The sequence below is a fragment of the Ascaphus truei genome, chromosome 1 (assembly GCF_040206685.1).
Source record: "Ascaphus truei isolate aAscTru1 chromosome 1, aAscTru1.hap1, whole genome shotgun sequence".
Taxonomy (NCBI): Eukaryota; Metazoa; Chordata; class Amphibia; order Anura; family Ascaphidae; genus Ascaphus; species Ascaphus truei.
The window spans coordinates 347,034,014-347,050,716 of record NC_134483.1 but is presented as its reverse complement, the minus strand read 5'-3'; the positions used below and the strand labels follow the sequence as shown (position 1 = coordinate 347,050,716).

The 16,703-nt window shown below is 41.3% G+C and overlaps 1 long non-coding RNA gene across 1 annotated transcript in view; it reads right to left on the bottom strand.

Moving 5' to 3' along the window:
• Window positions 1-8,472, bottom strand: part of LOC142470979 (uncharacterized) — a 34,666-nt gene extending 26,194 nt beyond the window's left edge. Inside the window, exon 1 of the long non-coding RNA XR_012789358.1 lies at window positions 8,389-8,472. This is a non-coding gene — a long non-coding RNA (uncharacterized LOC142470979). The remainder of the gene's footprint in view (window positions 1-8,388) is intronic.
• Between the last annotated feature and the right edge of the window lie 8,231 nt (window positions 8,473-16,703).

Below are 16,703 nucleotides of genomic sequence, written 5' to 3'. Positions count from 1 at the left end.
CGGTATTCTCCGCGTGTAGGAGTTGTTTGGTGATGGAGGACGCGTTCATCCACGCTGTAGCAGGGGCAGGAACACACTGTCTGAATGTTAGGCAGTACGGGCATGCGCAGAGGCGCCCGACACAGTGTAGATGGTGCCACAAACTCCCCTGCTCCTCGCGGTCGCGTGTGCTCCAAAGGCGGCAAATTCAAAAGATGCTTCTGAGTCACAGAGCCGCACGGCAGGGCTGGCAATGTGTAACGGCAGCTGATGGCAACGCAGGGATATCAGGGACCACCCAACGCGTTTCGGAAGCTGCTGCCTCCTTCCTCAGGGGTAAATTGAATGGTAAATATATTTGTTTTAAGTGATTAAACCCCCTACACTAAAAACCCCTACCCTAAGCCCTTACCCTAAAACCGCTATGCCCTAACCACTAAAACCCCTAAAAATAAACCCATGCCCTACCCACGAAAACTTACCTTCTCCTATAAGTGGCCGGCGGTGGAGGTTCCTTTGGCGGGTCCATCTGCGGCCAAACGCTGGTGGTCATTTAGTCACGGTGAAACGGCTACGACCAAATATCCCATTCCTCAGTTGCCAGCTTATACACAAATCTAGATATACTTTTCAGCATTTTATACTGCGCCTTCCAATGCTAAGAAGAGCATCTGTACACAGATCTAAACTACTCTTAAACGTGATAGTGTCCACGTCCTCCAGACACAGAAGTGGATACTGTTGATTTATTTAGGTGGGAAACTTTCCGATTGGACAGTTCAAACTAGTGGCTCAAATCCATTTTTTGTTTTAGAACTTATTTAAAAAAATGCTATATTTAAACTATTTAATGTGCCACTGTCCTTGGTTAAGTTTTGTCCTAGGTTGGACTTCCCCTTAAAATGAAAGTTAAATGAATGGAGAAGGGGAGAGTGGAAGTTGCAAACAGTTATACATGCTGAGAATAATGAGATCAAGATTAGAGGGAAATGCGGGAGAGGCCTCTTTCTGTCTTCCCCACAATCCATGGCTTAGCGCAGTGGGGTTCCGTGAGAGGATCAAAAGGGTGCAGCAGGATTTCTCCAATCTCCCAAAGCAGGGGGAGTATAGGGCAGTTTCCTCTATTCTGATTGGCTGCATTACCCAGCAGCAGCCAATCAGGAGGAGGTGTCAGCAGTCTGCAGGGTGTGGCCAAGCATAGGAGGAAGCAGCATGGACAGGAGGCTGTTTGTGTCTGTCCTGTTGTGTGTGTCTATTTTTTCTGTCCTGTTGTTATGTATTTTCTGTGACTGTTCTGTTGGTGTGTATTTTCTGTGACTGTTCTGTTGTGTGTGTGTTTTCTCTGACTGTCCCCTCTGACTCCCGTGACTCACTGCCCCCTGTGACCGTCTGCCAAATCTAACTCCTGTGACCATCTGCCCCCTCTTACTCCTGTGACCGTCTGCCCCCTCTTACTCCTGTGACCGTCTGCCCCCTCTTTCTCATGTGACCGTCTGCCCCCTCTGACTCCTCTGACTGTCTGCCCCCTCTGGCTCCTCTGACTGTCTGCACCCTCTGACTGTCTGGTCCCGTCCCCTCTGACTGTCTGGTGAACTGCCCCCTGTGACTCTGCCCCCTCTGACTTCTGTGACCCTGTGACTCCTGTCACTCCCTTCCCCTCTGACCCCCTGCCCTCCTCTGCCTCCTGTGACACTCTACCTCCTCTGACTCTCTGCTTTTCCTTACTCCCTGCCCACTCTGACTCCCTGCCCTGTCTGACTCTCTTCCTCCTTTAACTCCTGTGACTCTCTGTCCCTCTGACTGTGGCTCTGTGTCGTGTTGCTCTTTGTCTCTGTTCTCTGTGACCATATCCTGTTGTAGGGGTGCCTCAGCAACAGAGCACTGTGATTAGGGGTGAACTGAGAGAAAAAAGGTTGAAAACCACTGGCTTAGCACCTTGATAGTTGCTATGTAGTTACAATTCTGTATACGTTCTTCAGAATGGTACATACAGTATAGGCAAAGTTGTTGAGTTGCAACTTGTCCTGAGACTCCTGAGCAGTGAGTACAACTACTGTACAACTATTACCTTGTATCAGTGATGTGGTGAGTGCTTAAATAGTAGCAATGATCATATGACTGTTGAGTAAATGACACTTAAAATTAGCCTCTGTATTAACATAGAGGATAGTAGAACAGCATATAAAAGTGGAAAAAGTCACTACTGTCAGTGTTAATGCAATGCATTGTGTTACCGGGTGCAATAATGTCTGCTACATCTGTATATCAGAAGAGTGCTGTCTTAAAGCATCGCCCTGAAACATGAAATCTGAGTTCAATATGTGAAAAATTATCTTAGAACCATCAGCCAGTGCTGAAATAAGGTATGTGCAGACTGTAATTGTACAGGGAAACAAGTCCTAACAATAAAAAAATCGAGAGAAAATGTAATCATAAAAACATCAAAATTATGCATATTCAAATATCTGATTACATTAAATGTTGAATGCACCAGAATGCTCTCTCAAGCACAATCAACACAATAATTGCCTCAACCCTATTTCAGCCCATCAGCGATAAATTATAATAACCATTAGAGAACTTGCTTTGACTCTGTTGTCACTGCAAATTGTTGATAGGATAAATATTTATTGTTAAAAACTTATATTTATTGTGTATCTGGATCTGGCGTATAATTCAATGTACCCAATTAAGAAAAGCAGCAAAAAACAAAAAACAAACAAAAAAGAAAATAATATCTCAAAACAAAATGAAAAAACATGCGTGGTGCTAAAGACCAAAATACAGAACACGACAATATTGTATATGAATGGAAGCTGTTATAAGCGAACCCTGGAGATATGTAAACACATTTAGGACAGGTACTAGGTGTGGCATTCCGGTTAAGTAACAAACCACTTGTATGTTAAAGTGAAGGTATGATACATAATCAGTCCAGAAACCGTAGCATATGAATTCACCCTAAATAGTACCTTAAGTCCGCAGATAAGACAGGATATATGTAGCAAGCAAACTCAATGGTATGGTGCAGCGTCCACGCATATATCCCAGGCTCCAGTTGTTCTTTGTGTGCCTCCGTGATGAAGATTCATAGAAGAACAATGGTGAAGATAACAGAGCACTACTCAAAAGCATCAACATTTTTGGAAAAAATTATGAAAAATTGCTATTTGTTTGTCCTATGACCAATAAATAATCAAATTTTTATGGAATACGCACTTTAATTTTTCATCATTTTTTCCTAAAATTTGGATGCTTTTGAGTAGTGCTCTGTTATTTTCACCATTGTTTTTCTATCTCAAAACAAAGCCTGCAAGAGTACCAGAATTTAAGACTTTGCATAGTGTAATCCCCTTGTAAGTGCAGACATTAAAAATTACTATTTTTTCCCCTTTTCTTTTAATTTTAGATTTTTATTATTAGATATATGTTTAGTATATTGTTGGTTTGTGTACCCAGTTTTTGGCCCCCTTCCCTTATTCTCTTCCTTTTGCTTTTGCTTACTATATGAGAGTATTGTCACTTTCTTTGAGTGACTTAACAGGTATCATTCTTGCCTTGCTAATTGTATATTGCCGTTGTGCTGAGTATTTATGTATGTTAGTTAGTGTGTTATCCTATTGATTGCCGTCCTCCAGGCCAGGTGACGCTGTGACATGTACTTGGATTGTCTCTTGAGATTCCGGTTTACTGGTTAGTCTCGCGAGATTTCCAGTCAGTTCCGTTTGCGTCACTTCCGGTCACGGCCGGCATCAATCAGGTAAATTCTGTATTTAAGTCAATACTTTTGTATGTGGGGTTATACTCTTTGACAAAGGGCTTAGCCCGAAACGCGTCAGAGTGGGTAGTTGTCCTGTTTTTGGTGTTTCGTGCAGTCACTTAATAAATTAGTTTTTATCCATTGGTGTGCCGGTTCCTGTTTATCATATCCCAGCGCAGTGCTCCACTTTCCTCCCTAGAGGTTTTCTTCTGCTATCTCAAAACAAAGCCTGCAAGAGAACCAGAATTTAAAACTTTGCATAGTGTAATCCCCTTGTAAGTGCAGACAGCTGACACATACACTGCCCCTTGGCTGCAATAGGAAACTACAACACCCAGCTTGCTGTGCAGGAGCAGGGAGCCACTTCCGGAACAGGAGTATATGATTGATGATATAAAGGGTGTTAGCCAATGAGATTGGACTCTGGAAAGGTGGGACTAAGAATGGAGCTCTCTAAGGCCGCGTCCATACTTAGAGTGACCGTGCTTGCAACAGCGCGAGTGCACGATCAAACACATTGAGTCTATGGGAGCATCCATAGAGCACGCGCACTGCAAAATGTTTTGCATGTGTCTCTCGGGGCTGGGTCACCCAATGAGGGCGAATCATCGGCCATGCCTCCAACACGCCTTCCCTGTCACGAGGATCTGTAATTCACAGATCGCTCAGCTGACCGGCACAGGCGGGCCACGCGATCCGTCATGCGCGTGCACCATGGTGGACAGTGTGCAATGCCTTGACAGTCCGCTGCGCACCGCATAGATGTCGGTAATGGCACATTGGGATTAACACAGCGGGGGTTCCTGCATCTGAATGGGATTCCCGCTGTGCGAATCCTTCCGGGTTGCACCTGTCTATAAGAGACGTTCATTAATAGTGAGACTGAATCCATCACTCCACCTACGCCTCTCTAACAGGCGATCACGCGGCTTCTATTTTAATAACTCATTATTGAAGCGGGGGTCTCCGGAAATAAACCGCATTGATTTCAGCCTCACAGACCCCCTGCTTCTGGAGTTACAGGCCCCGTTATGTGGTGCCGGTATCTCCACCATGTTTAAATTCTCCCGCGTCCCGGCCCACGTGACCAGGACATTTAAACAATGCAGGGAGATATCGGCACCCCATACTGGGGGCCTGTAACTCAGGAAGCAGGGGGTCCCTGGAGACTGAAATTAATGCTGTTCCTCAACCTCCAATAAACCAGGTATTCTGGTTTAACCCCTTCATTGCCTTAGCGGCTAGCTGCTAAGGTAATGAAACTGGTTTTATTTTATTTTGATAACACAGTATTGAAGCACGGGGTCTCTGGAGCGGAACCACATTCATTTCAGCCTCGTGGATCCCCTGCTTCCCAAGTTACAGGCCCCATTGTTTAAATGTCCCAGTCACACGGGCCGTGACGTGGGAGAATTTAAAGATAGCTGGGGATACCGGTACCCCATAACAGAGCCTGTAACTTGGGAAGCAGGGGTTCCGAGGTTGAAATTAAAGCGGTTCATCTCCGGAAACTCCTGCTACAATACTGTGTTACTAAAATAAAATAAAAGCCTGTTAGAGGTGCGCAGGTAGAGTAACTGGTTGAGTCTCTCCCTTACTGTGCGTCCCTTACAGACAGATGCCACCCGGTAGGATTCACACAGCACGAGTCCCATTTAGACGCAGGGACCCCCGCTGTGTTAATACTGATGGGTCATTAAGTCTGCTTACTGGGACTCCGCGAGCACAGAAAACATGGCGCCGCAGCGGATTTAATGGTTGCAGTGCGACCGACCATAATGCCGCATCTGTAAGGTACCTCAGTGTGCATTGCTACTTTCTTTATACTGTCATACCATAAACACTACTGTAGTTTTTCTCCCATTGTCTGACCTTATGCCACGTGTGGCTTATCACATAGAGAAGGAGGACTCAGGCCCCCACCTTAACTGCAGGTGTTAGTCTGAGGTATTTAAGAAGGGTTACAATAGTATACTTTCACAATTTGGCAAACTGTCAGGTTTATTAGTTGTTATAATGCATGTAAGCTCTAGTCTCAAATGTATTCAACCTTTAACACTAACCAAACAGAAGAATAACGATGCCTTTACGTTACAAATAGAAGTTAAAATATCTAGAGTGCGACAAGATAAGAATGAACGTTTAAAAAAAATCACTGTAGTAAGCATTGAAAGGATTGTCTTAAAATATCTATATATTTGATATATTTTATTGAGGATTAGTGCTTTAAATTGTTGAGCTAGCAGACAGTGCCTTATTTCATTGATACATTATGAGTGGCCACATCTGAAAACTGACAGAAGATCTTGTACTGTAGCTTAACAATTGTCAAAAAAACGCCACTTAATCATGGCGTGGTATGTTTGAGATCCACGTTGACCCCTTATTTCGTTTTAAAATTTTCATCAGACCTCTACTTTTTGCAAAAAAATGTATATTTACATCTTCATATGTATTATCACAAGTTGAATAAAGATATTTACATAGGATACATATTTAGTATAATACTGCAATCAGCACTTGTTGCCAAACTTTTAAGTACAGCAACAAAAGAGAAGCTTTATGCAAACATTATAAGTAACTTTGTTGACATACTTATCAACCCAGAAAACATTTAAAGCTCATATCCTCATTTAACCCTTTAGGGCTACCTGTGTCCAATTTATAAATCCAAAACATTTCTCTTTGTAGGAGATGCTGTGTTATGTTGCCTCCTCTGATAAGTATCTGTATTTGTTCTATCACCTGCCACTGTAACTGTGATACATTATATTCATGGGAATAGAAGTGTCTTCCTACCGGTGTATCTTTCTTGATGTTTATAGGGTCAACATTTCTAATACTACATTTATGTCCATTTAATCTTGGTTTGATAGGCCTATCAGTTTGGCCCATGTATCCTGTACCACAGGGGCACTTCAACAAGTACACCACCGATTTAGTATCACATGTTGAAAAGCATTTGACTGGGATTTGAAATCCCTTTGATGGGTGTATAATATAATTCCCCCTAATAATACAACTACGGCAAGGGAAAGTACCACAAATCACAATAGAAAGATGTCGTGTATTATCCTTTATTGTCATACCATCTGCACTAATTAGGACATTCCCGATATTTCTCCCTCTTTTCTAGGAAAACATTGGTCATATCCTAACTACATTCCCACATATTTTATCTCCTTGCAATCTTGGCCAGTGTTTCAAAATACTTTTCGTAATTTGAGCAGAATTGATGTCATAAGTAGATACAAATGGGATTCTTTATTTTTCTGATATTATTTTAGTTGGAATTAAGAGCTTAGCTCTAGGAATTATTTTGACGAGTTCTTTTTGCTGTCTTGTCTTTGAGACAATAGACTATTTTAAAATGTCTCAATCATTTAATCTGCTCTGGCATCAAAAGTTTTATCATCAGACACAATCCGTCTAACTCTCAATAATTGGCTCTGAGGGAGACCTTTTATTTGTGCCAGGGGGATGGAAACTTGAAGAAAAAAGGAGATTATTTAGATCCTTCCGTTTTCAAAAGAGATCTATTTCCAGCTCTTTACCTTTTTTCTTTATTAACACATCTAGGAAGTGGGTGGCTTCCTCGTTATATTCCACTGTAAATTGTATTGTCTTGTGTAAACTGTTAACATTCTGCACTATTCCAAGCAGATCTTCCTTTGTACCTCTCCATACAAGGAAAATGCCATCCACAATGCCCTAATAGGCAACCACTACAAAGTTCCACAAAATACAGAGATATCCTGCAAGTGAGCAAGGAAAAACCTATTATTTTGCTTGTAACTGTACAGTATCACAGCATACAAACTGTCTTAAAGGAGCAGTGCTACATGAAGGTTCAAAACTGTCTTTAAACAACTTATCAGTGCTATTGGCTTCCTTGGAAACCCCAACTTTAAACAATAAGGCTGCATTACTGCTCTCTTACAGTGTCAGTTCAATTCTAGGGCAAAAACATTCCTACAGATGTATCCTACTGATTTACATTTTTTCTTTGATGCACATTGGGGATTTTTTTTGCCCCAGAATTACACCACTTTTGCCTTTATACATACAGATGTAGTAAGATTTACTGCCTCCATTGCCGCTGCTGAGAAAACAAAAAGCTTCCCGATCAGACCCCCCCACAGGGATAATCCTCCAGCACCGGGGACAGCCGCAGTGGCACAGCTTGTCCCGGTGCCGGAGACCATAATTCTTGTTATACTGTATCTGTATGCCCCAAAGAGATTAATTAAACATAAAAAAAAAAAAGGAATATAAGAACAAGTTCAATTGAAACACAAACCTGCTAGAACATAACGCTCATAGCAGTTGGATTCCCATCAAACAAGCTTTTTTAACAATGCTTTCCTACAGACTAAGCCTGACTGCTTCTTTGGCAGCTCCTGCTCTAAAAGAATGAGAGCCAAATTGTCAAATATTTGAACTCAAACTTTTAAAACATACCTGAAATTTTGACAAATGGACACTTATCATGAGTAGAAAACAACCCTGACACAAAGGTCCTATTTCTAAACATTGCTTTTGTATTGCATAAACTGGGCAAGTAGAGCTACACCCCAGCTTACATATACACAAACACAAACCCCAACCTGCTTTGTCCGTTAGTGACCTGCGTATGACCCCACACAAACCTCATTATTACCAACGCACAGATATCCTGCAAACTGAAACCCCCTCTTTAATGCTTGCTCGCTGGCAGGGGATCACTTTGTCTGAAAGCTGAAAAAAAAACAAAAAAACAATGCAAACGCTCCTTTAAACAAGACAAACTCAAAGGCTCAATAACTAATATCTTTACCAACAACAAATAACAGTTAATATTTGAGGCATAATTGGTTTCCTATCTGTATCGTATCTACCTTGCTTATGACCCTTAACTAACTGCTTCACTAAAGCACATTTTCAAACATCCTGATAACCGTAAAGCTTATTAAAAGTAAAACCACAGCTAATCATTTATCCAATGCTGATGTAACGTTACCTTTAATGATTTTTTTATCTTTAATGTAAAGATATACATATTTCCTCCGCTGTGTTAACTTCCCCCATAAAATTCTTCTGAAAATGACTCCACGTATCCCAGGCTTCAGCATAACTCGCCCAACTAGCAGGTGCTAATGATCTTTTAACAAACTCACTTAATCCCACCAAAAAGGCAATGTGTGGCCAGCTTTTCTGTCCGCTCAGGGTGCCAGCCATTAAAAATATTCACACTGCGAACAAGATAAGGCATCAGCAATCACTTTCAAAACACCAGGCACATGTTGTGCCCCACACCATTTGTTATGATGCAAACAGCTAAGGACTAAATGTCTTAATATACGAACAACTGGAGGAGAAGTGATTGTTAAATTACTAATAGCTGAAACCACATCTAAAATAGCAGTACGAAAAATACCTCTTTTGTTTGCCGATACTTTGTTCAACATATCTAGTGCTACAACAATAGGGAACATCTAAATCAAACGAATATCCCTTGTCCAAGCCTACAGTATATGCACAATTCAGGCCAAAACTCTGAGCATCACTGACCCTTCAAAATGGCACTGAAGCCAGCAGCGTCAGTAAATTATTCCAGATCCCAATTTGAAGCAAACTTTGCAAACAAGAGCAGCCATTAAGCAGAACATTATACAAAACGTTTAAGTTATCCTTTAACTCCTTCACCAAGCGAATGTGAAGATATAGGCATCTTACACCAGATATAACACTCGCCATAAGCCTCCCTAGAGAATCCTCCCCATAGGTGCTGTATAACCCTGCAAGCAAACTTCAAATGGACTAATAATGATTGTAATTGTTTTCAATTAACCTTATGAACAAATAATGTTAAACTACCAAAAAAAACACAAACTAGCTATTTTTTCCACTGGCAACCTAAACTCTATTAAAACTGAATAGAGTACTAGCCCTAAAAATGTAATTACCGTAGATGGACCTACAGTCTTCTCACTATCTAGCAGCGGTTTACAAACTTTTCTTGGATAAGGAACCCTATAATTATATTGTGAAATTCTGAGGAATCCCAGCCTCTCTAATAGTGTGTCTGAGTTCAGGTGCATTGTAAGGAACCCCAACCATCTCTAATAGCACGTCTGAGATCAGATGCATTGTAACGAACCCCAATACTCTCTAATAGTGTGTCTGAGATCAGATGCATTGTAACGAACCCCAACCCTCTCTAATAGTGCGTCTGAGATAAGATGCATTGTAAGGAACCCCAACCCTCTCTAATAGTATGGCTGAGATCAGATGCATTTTAAGGAACCCCAACCCTCTCTAATAGCACATCTGAGATCAGATGCATTGTAAGGAACTCCAACCCTCTCTAATAGTGTGTCTGAGATCAGATGCATTGTAAGGACCCCAACCCTCTCTAATAGTGCGTCTGAGATCAGATGCATTGTAAGGAACCCCAACCCTCTCTAATAGCTCGTCTGAGATCAGATGCATTGTAAGGAACTCCAACCCTCTCTAATAGTATGTCTGAGATCAGATGCATTGTAAGGAACTCCAACCCTCTCTAATAATGCATCTGAGATCAGATGCATTGTAAGGAACCCCAATTCTCTCTAATAGAGCGTCTGAGATCAGATGCATTGTAAATTCATCTGTATTTGGTACAATTGTCAAATTACCTGAAAATTGCAGGGAACCCTTTAGGGATTTCCAAGAAACCCTTGTTGAAAATCACTGATCTATAGGAATACCAAACTTCTGTGCAAACCACTGAAATGTTCATTAGAAATTAGAACATAACTCACTTCCTGCTGGCCCCAAAAACATCAAGTCTTCTAAGGAATTTGTTTCATACTCTACAACCGATTCCGCACTCTCTTTCATAACCCCTAATTTATCAATGAGTGCACTAATTTACAATTCATAACAGGCACTTGCACACCATTAGATAATCCTGAGTCAACAAATTCCCTCTTGTCACCCAGCAGCGAGTCTTCACTTGTCAGGGTTGAAACTTCTGTCCTGGCAATTTCTACCAGCAGAGAATCAGCACACCTTAATGCGGGCTCCACCTGCTCCACCACTCAGCTGGTTCTGGTGCTGCTACTCTCCCTACCACTGCTCTTTTTGCTGCCTGGCTATTAGACCTTCATGCTTGCCCTTCTGGACCCTTGTTTTCCCCCGAGTTTAATGGGTAGCCACTAAGCTACTTGGCTGCAAAAACAACGGCCATTAGTTAACTCATTAGGGGGGGGAGAGACCCAACAGGATCAGAACCAACAACCTATGCTATTCAGGGCAGCAGCTCTAGCATTGTACTATCCCAGATGCTGGATATCTGTACTATTTCAGGTGCTGGATAGCTCCACTATCACAGCATATATTAGCGCTCTGCTGCTCACACCTGGTCTGCTTTTACAGGAGGTCAGGAAAGTGTGCAAGAGTATGATTATCTACAGGTGTGAGGAGTAGAGCTCTAATGTATGCTGTGCCAGGGAAGTAATCCAGCATCTGAGATAATTCAGTCCTACAGCTGTTATCTTTAATAGCTTAGGTTGTAGGTTCTGATCCTATTGGGCCTGACACGAATACCCCCTTCATCATAAGGGGCCATTAGGATTATTTATAAGTATAGGCCTTATGAAAATCTTCTGTGAGGTATAACTTGTGAGTCATTTAAATATACTCTGCATATGCCATTAGCATATCTAGGGTGTGCTCCATTGAGGACAGGTGTCTTTCCTTATGTTATTTGGAGGGAGGTTTGAGGGGGTATATATAGTGCTTCACATTACTAAAATAAGTGCGTCTCTCTCTCGTTTAGTGCATATGTGATGTTAGGGGGAACACCTATTTTGTATAACCAACGTCCAGAAACAAATTAACCATGTTATTTAAGGAGTAGCCCTAGGTTAACGTTAGGTGATTTGCTTAGTACATAGGCGTTATAATTAATCTAACACTAATTTAGGTTAAATAGGCTTAGTGCATGTGGCCTTGAGCCCCTTTTGGTGACACTGACCGGCACTTCTGTCATGCTCCAGGCACCTGGGATGACATCCGCTGTGGTGCTCTGATTATCTTCTCCACCTTGAGGCTGACTGGGGCTGCATTACACATTCATACAGACACCAACTCCACTGCAGCCAACCTCTGATGCAATCTCTTCACCCAGATTGATTCTATTGATCCATAAGTGCTATAACCACGGGACAGGTCATAGGGAGGTTGGGGGTTCAAACTTATTTAAAATGAAAAAGCCGATGATTTGCTGGCCTTACATGCCCCAAAATTCCTCACAAGCGGCTGCATGATGACCATCTGGCACAATGAGGACCAATAGCCTCCCTCCAAAACATAACCAGCCTACCAATAGGCAGCTGCCCAGTAGCACCAACAGCGAATGAACAGTTGCCACCTTCTCTCACAAACCCCTGCACCAATTGCATCACGTTTTGCCCCATCTGCCCTAGCTTGCGACTTGGGTAGTGTCAGTAGGAGGAGTTGGGGAGGAGATAAATGGCACACATAAATGCTGCCCCTTGGCTAAATGCCAAATTGTGAGGAATTACTGCTGAATTATTTTGAGCCTTATGTTGAGCACTTAAATGAGCAATCAGCAAATGGCTACAGCTGTGACACACATATCTGTTGAGGATTAGTAATTTAGATTTACCTAGCATCTTTCCAGCAAACATTAAAACACCATCATAAAAGTGTAAGGGTTACAAAAAATCATTGCAGTTATTAGAAGTTTTCTCTGCGATATCTAACAATCCAAGTTACTGTGAAAAGCGTGAATAAATAAGAGTAATCAATCTGAGGATATATTGCAGAATGACAAATAAGTTTATTGCATTGTGCGGTGCACACGCAGAAGGCAGTTTTAAAATAAAACTCCCCCAATGACATGGTGGCATACAGGCCTTATTTATACACAAAATACTAAGCCCACGCCCTCTAAACGAGGTTGCATGTGCGTCACTCCGTAAGCATATAAGATAAACAAAATATGAACATGAACACATTGAGTTAACCGCATTATTATGGGATTCATATTAGAAATGAAATGACTCAGCTAATATTCCTTATACGGGCCAGTGACTTTTCCTCTACATATGGGACTTCATGGGCACCTCCCTCGGAATGCGAGACATGGTGTTATCTATATTTTATTTTCATAACATTCGCGCTTTTGTCCCCTCTTCAAGGTCTTGTGGCTTAGTTGAACAGCTTAATATCATTTAAGACTTCAGGAGCAGGAAAAATAAAAATGTCTTTAAACTAACTTCCATACCAACTTTCATACAGACAACAGACAATATCAACCACCTAAGATGGATGCTGACTTAAAATGGCGGCTTAGATCCCAGTGCTGTTTATATCAGACCCCCCCCCTCCCTCCTTGCATCATATTCTCCTTTTTTATTCTAAAAACATGCTTTTCAGAATTAAGTTTATGATGTTAGTCCAGGGACACATAGACAGACGCGTATTGTATACTGGGGTGCTCCATCATCTGATACTGTTTGTATGTATACACTGGAGTGAAAGGGAGAGGGTCGTCCCCTCCTGCTGTCATAGTCTCGTATGGCGCGGTGGCCCCCAACATGTCTTTTGGAGTTGAATAACTGTGATCGGCATCTTCTTTCTTCAAGGGACTGCTGTTTCTGGCATCTGCAAAGAGTGGCATCAGATTGGAGGAGGGGGTAGCAATTTGTGGATCATACCTTTGCAACACGTGACACACACATATATGACAACAAGTAACAACCCCACACACACCAAAGCATTCATAAGTTTTTGCTCCAAGTGATTTAAGCCATCCACCTAACCCCAAGGGGTGATATTCTGTCCCTTCCCTTTGTAAGCCTCTTTTGAATCTCTTCTATTTCATCTAGTTCATGCTGTACACTGCTACACTTATCTTGAATGAAAACACAACATTGTTCTTCAACTAGGACACATACCCCTCCTTTTGAAGCTAAAACATACTCTAAAACAATTCTGTTTTGTAAGGCCATAAGCCTAATCTGAACCTGTTCTTGGTTTAATGATGAAATTAAAACCTGCAAATTGTTATCTGTCTAAAAATACATTTTTACACAGGTTTCATTGGTTGGTGGAGACACTTGACCCATAAATTGATTCTTGTTCCTAGTGTGTGATACACCCTTTAAAGAGGTTCCCTTAAAAAATGGAAAAATACAGAAATTATACACATAATACTAAAAACCTTATTTTATGCAAGCAACCTTTCTTTGGGTATGCATCTGCTAGATAAAGGAAATGGCATCTATCTCTATCATCATATATTTTCAGAATCATCACAACATTCTATTACTGAGAATTGAAAGGGGTTTGGTATCTGTGGAAGCGGATGCCTGATCATCACCCCTGCACGCACTGTATACATCATTCACTCAGAATATCAGAACAGACGATGTCTGCGATGGTCAAAAATGGCTGACTTGTGATCCTTTCCTTGTGGCTGACACACGCCCCTGGGTGACCCCCTCCTTTCGGTGGAGGTGCCACACACTTCTGGATCAAAGTTTTGCTGCACATGATACATACATAGAGAGTGATGAGTACTGCCACAACACATACAAGAGCTTTCACAAGCCACACTTCCAGGAAACCAATCCTCCCATCAAGGCCCAATTGTACATACATCTTAAATTTCTAACTTAACACACTCTAAAAATAAAAATATTGAGTCTTTGAAAGAAGAAAAGTGAAAATAAATGTTCGGATTAAGACCGGGCCTTAGCCTGGTATCTTATTTTCCTCGTTGGTTAACGGTTAGAGTTTTGACTCGGCAAGACGTTAACTTGATGTGGCTGTGCTTTAGGTGACTTTGGTCTTTGGTGGAGCTGGAACGAGCTTTACTGTACTTTGGGTCAAGGAAAAGAACTTTGCCACTTTAATTGCTGTAGTGGTGGTTAATATAGGCCTTTTCATCTGGGATGAAGAGCATGCTTGCGTAGGAAATATGTGACTATTAACCCCATCTCGAGTAGGTGCACTCTCAACTTTGCCTAGAGAGACTCAAAAAATGTATTAGTTGCATCCCACTTATTGTTTTATTACCAATAACATGGTCCTTAATTTGTTCCTTTGGACTGCTGATAGTCATAAGTCCTCCCATAAGTGTCTCATAGGGAGATAATTTATACCTAGGATTAAATTCTTGTATCAATGTGTTTACTCCTGTCTTAGCATCCGCATATAGACAGAGGTATTCCCTATTAATGTTCCTCAAATTAAAACTAAGTAGCAAATGTGAACCTGACTTTGATACCCTCAAAGTTCCTAAGACTCGATGCCCCATCCATTGCCCAACTAATTGCTTCCATAATTAATTCTATCCTGTCTGCAGGCCATATCCCTAAGACCTGGAAAACTGCCAGAGTTTGTCCCAATCTTCAAAAGTGGGGACAAAAAACACTGTCTCAAACTACAGGCCAATCTCTGTTCTCCCAATACTATACACAGTCATGGAAAAATATTCACCCCCAATTAAGCAATTATTTTACCCATACAAATTTCCCTAGCCAATCCCTATCTGGCTTTTACCCAAACACTCCACTGTAACTATTCAGCTAAAAATTTGAAATGCCTTGTATATAATGTATACCCTGTTCACTTATGTAACTGCTTTTGCAACTATGTATCCCCTGTATTTAACCCTATGCACAAGACACACCCACAAATGAGAGGTGACTCCCAATTCACTACTTCCTGGCAACCCATTCTAGATTACACAGCAATTTTTGACAATAACCACTGCTTACGGACACCTTTGGAAAAATAAATGGTTAAAAGTTATAACTTATGATTTTGTATAAGACTTCACACTAATGTCTTGCTTTATATAATCTCTTTGCACAGTGCTGAGCACATGGTCAGCTTTATATTATTAAAGACACTCCGCATTTGACTAAAGAAAAAAAATATTTTCAAAGCGTGTTCCTGGGCAAAGAGCCATCTTGTTTCTGGGCGTTTCACCAATTGACCCTAAACAGATAAGATAACGGATAAGGAACTTTTGCTTAAAGTTTAAATACATGGAGCTTTATCCAGAGCCCTAAGAACTACATTTTTATGGCTTCTCAAAAATTAAATAGCGGGCTTTTATATAGCTGAGGTTATATAACTTCTTAACACAGAAATAGCTCCCACACGCTCATGCTATCTCCCTCCACTCAGTTCTTTTTAATGCCTTATGTTTGAACTCTCATACTTTCAGACTTCCTTCACTACAAATTTATGCTATCCTGTTTCAATTCTGCCCTGTCTCAAGCTAAACAAACCTATTTCTCTCCATTAATCAACACTCACAAGTCTAACCCACACTAACTCTTCCTTCATCTCACCTTCACCTCAGGACTTTGCTGACTGTTTTAAGAAAAAGGTGAAATCCATACATCAGAACATTCCCTCTGTTTCCTCCTTCTATCCTACACCGCTTCCTGCTCTCTTCCTGCTTTCCTTGACTCTTTTTCCACTGTATCAGAAGAGAATGTCACCATCACTGTTGATCTCCTCTTATCCCTCTAATCTGATACATTTCCATTCTCCTTCAAACATGCAACAGTTATACCATGACTCAAAAATAGCAAGCTTGACCCTACCTGTCTTTCTAACTACTGAATTTGTCTTGTATTCTCTTGCTTGCTCCATTTTCTCAACACCCATTCTCTCCTTAACCCTCTACAATCTGACTTCTGCAATGCTCCCTCCACGGAGACAATTCTCACTGAAATAACTGATGACATATATGTTGCCAAAGACAGAGGTCATTACACTCTGCTCATATTACTCCACCTCTGTGGACCACACTTCTCTTTTCTCAGTACACACTCTCTCTAAGTGACCTAATAACATCTCTTGGGTTTAGATATCACCTCTATGCTGACGATACACACATTTACTTTTCAACCCCTGACCTTACACCTGCCATACAAACCTAAGTTTCTGAATG